Genomic DNA, 3,347 nt, shown 5'->3' on the forward strand with positions numbered 1-3,347 from the left:
TACACCTTTTTGTATTAGTGGAGGGATTTAAATGCTCTCCAAACTACACACCAATGTGAAGGGTATTGTTCAGCAGGAGGAGAAAAGCACAGGAAATTATCAGGCAAGAGCGAGACATTCAAAAACAGCTTTCAAATTGTCACCTCATTGGCACAGAACACATTTTATCTATGGGCCATAAACCACCACGATAGACACCAGTTATCCGGGTCTCATCTGAGAATGGGTATTTCGTATGCTCTCTGGTTTTACAGTCCAAAGTTGGCTACATGATCTGGCTCAATAACACAAAAACTAAAACTAAAGGTTAGCTCAAACAACTAAAAGATAACACACCCTAGAAGACTGAAATTTACAGTACATATATATAATACATGTATAATACATATAATATATGCAAAGCTATGTAATGTATCACATATACGTGTATATATGTTAAATACAGGCTAGCTCATGATATGCTTCAAACCTGGCTAGAGAACTATTTTAATCACAAAGCAGCACATGCCATCTTTTATTGGCTATGAGTCAGCATGGTTCAGACATGTCTAAAGATAAATTCCGGTTTGCCACAAAGTAGCTGACAATAACCCTATGCATGTATGCATGTATGTGTGCATGTATGTATGTATGTATGAGTTAAAAATCTCAACACGGTGGATTTTAATCGAATACAACACAAAACCGATTAAATTCTTTAAAACCACTTAGTCATTTTTACACACCCATATTAATTGATTTGTTATTTAGGTTTAAATTTAAATTTAAACTATTTGAAATAATGTCTATAAAGAAAGTAGAAACTGTAACAGCATGAAAACAATTTGGAGAATGGGGCGCTGAGACGGCGTGTTTGTGCGTCTGCCACTCTGTGTGTCTTGTTTTTGCCCACGCAGCTTTCAGTGCTGGTCTCTGGCAACATACAGGAAAGCCTGCCCTGAATTTCCAGGCCACCGCCATGGTGGATGGCACCTTCAGGGAGATGAAGCTTTCTGACTACAGAGGGAAATAGTTGGTTCTTTTTGTCTACCTGCTGGACTTCATCTTTGTCTGACCCACAGTGATCATTGCTTTCAACGAACATGCTGAGGATTTATGCAGACGGGGGTGTGAGGTGCTGGGCGTCTCTGTCGACTCTCAGTTCACCCACTTGGCAGGGATCAATACGCCCAGGAAGGAAGGCAGCTTGGGCCTCCCGAACATCCCTCTGCTGGCAGGTGGAACCGGAAGCTTGTCCCACGATGATGGTGTGCTGAAGGAGGATTGCGAACAGGGGCCTCTTGATCATTGATGGCAGGAGTGTCCTTTGCCAGATCACTGTCAATGGTTTGCCTGTGGTGCCCTCAGTCGAGGACCCTCCTGCATCTGGTCCATGCCTTCCAGGACAGGAATGAGCAAGTCCGTCCTGCTGGCTGAAAGCCAGGAAGCGACACAATCAAGCCCAACGTGGACAATGGCAAGGAATACTTCTCGAATCACAGTGAGGCTGGCACACAAGTAGAAAGCCTGGGATGTTGGTCCTCACCTCTGCACCTACCTAAACACCCCATGTTGACCTAGGAAAGGTCAGACCTGCCTCTTCAAACTCCACAGGTAGTAACCCTGGAAGATCAGACCAAGGCTGTCTCATTTTCCCAGCTGGTAGCTGGTCAATGATGAGCCCCTCCCTGGAGCCCACTTAGCTAGGCACAGCCCTAGAGGTGACTAATAAAGTACTAGAAAAGAAAAAACAAACACAATGAACCAAACCAACAAAAAAATTTCCAGAAGGGAAGGCCTTACTATAGTATACCTTTGCAATGAGAAAAAATATCACACACTTATGTTTAATAAAAGACCTGTAACTAGAATATATAAGAAATGTTTATATCTCTTACATGTTACAAAGAAAATACACAGTTGGCCAACAGACACAGGAAAATGCTCAAAATCATTAGTCACTGGAGAAGTGAAAATGAAAATCACTATGTCATACCATTAAACACCATTCCAGAGGCAAACATTAAAACAACTCATTCTTATAAAGATAAACATAATATACTTTACTATCCAATAATTTCACCTTGAAGGTGAATATGCTAATCCATGTGTATTCTTAGACCTCAAATAACTTACTATTAGTCTTGTAGACTTACTCTTTAGAAGCATTGAAAAGTTCCTTTGTTAAAATCCTGAGTGGAAGACTCAGGATGGTTTTCCTATGTAACTAGAACACACAAAGTGATGCATTTGTCAAACCTGTTTTATAGTCTCTTGTGTCCCCCAGGCTACAATCTCACTTCCTCATCTTGCCTTTTATTCACCTCATTTCTCTAAGAATTATCTTGGTCCTGTTAATGTTATTCTTGACTAGAATTCCAGGAGAAAGGACGAACAAGAATCTAAAGTTGTTCTGAAAGCCTTTAATAGACATCATATAGAAACTGAGATCACTATTCTTAGAATTTGAAGTTTGGCTCAGAAGAAAATTATTTCATTTGGTGTGGATACTGCTGAGAAAAGGGAAGATGTTAGTTTATTAGATTATTATACTAGTTGACTATAAATCTTATATAAAAAGAGTATACTTATTAAATGTGCTCAAATGAATAGAAAAAAGATTTTGTCAATATTAATAAATGAGCAATATAATTAAGTATACCTTTAGATTATACTTATGATAAGATACAATAGTCGGTGGAAACACTGTTTAATAAAGGAATTATTGAATAAGGAAAATAAAAGTTTTATTTTTAAGATAGGATATATCTATGGAAACACTATGTTTAATAAAGGAATTATTGAATAAGAAAAATAAAATTTTATTTGATACAAATATCTTTTAATCTCTAGGGGCACCTGAGTGGCTCAATTGGTTGGTTAGGCATTCAATTCTGGATTTTGGCTCTGGTCATGATCTCATGGTTTGTGGGACTGAGCCCAACATTGGCTCTATGCTGACAGTGTGGAGCCTGCTTGAGAGTCTCTCTCCCTCTCTTTCTGTGCCTTAAGCACGGGCACATATGCTCGCTCTCTCTCAAAACAAATACACATTTTAAAGTAAATAGAACCTCTTTTAAAAAAACATTTATCTTCTTGCATCTTTCAACTTGTGTTAAAAGGTAAAATTTTAGTTATAATAAATTATTTGAATTATTGCATATAAAATGAAAGATGCTTTATACTTGTGTGTAGGGGCACCTGGGTGGCTCAGTGGGTTAAGCCTCCCACTTCAGCTCAGGTCAGATCTCACATCTGTGGGTTCGAGCCCCGCATCGGGCTCTGTGCTGACAGTTAGCTCAGAGCCTGGAGCCTGCTTCTGGTTCTGTGTCTCCTTCTCTCTCTGCCCCTCCCCCTCTCATGCTCTG

At 39.4% G+C, this 3,347-nt stretch overlaps 1 pseudogene; it reads left to right on the forward strand.

The window, feature by feature from the left end:
* Positions 1–269: 269 nt before the first annotated feature.
* Positions 270–1,560, forward strand: LOC115287140 (annotated as a pseudogene).
* Positions 1,561–3,347: the final 1,787 nt, after the last annotated feature.

The sequence above is a fragment of the Suricata suricatta genome, chromosome 3 (genome assembly GCF_006229205.1).
Source record: "Suricata suricatta isolate VVHF042 chromosome 3, meerkat_22Aug2017_6uvM2_HiC, whole genome shotgun sequence".
NCBI classification, from domain to species: domain Eukaryota; kingdom Metazoa; phylum Chordata; class Mammalia; order Carnivora; family Herpestidae; genus Suricata; species Suricata suricatta.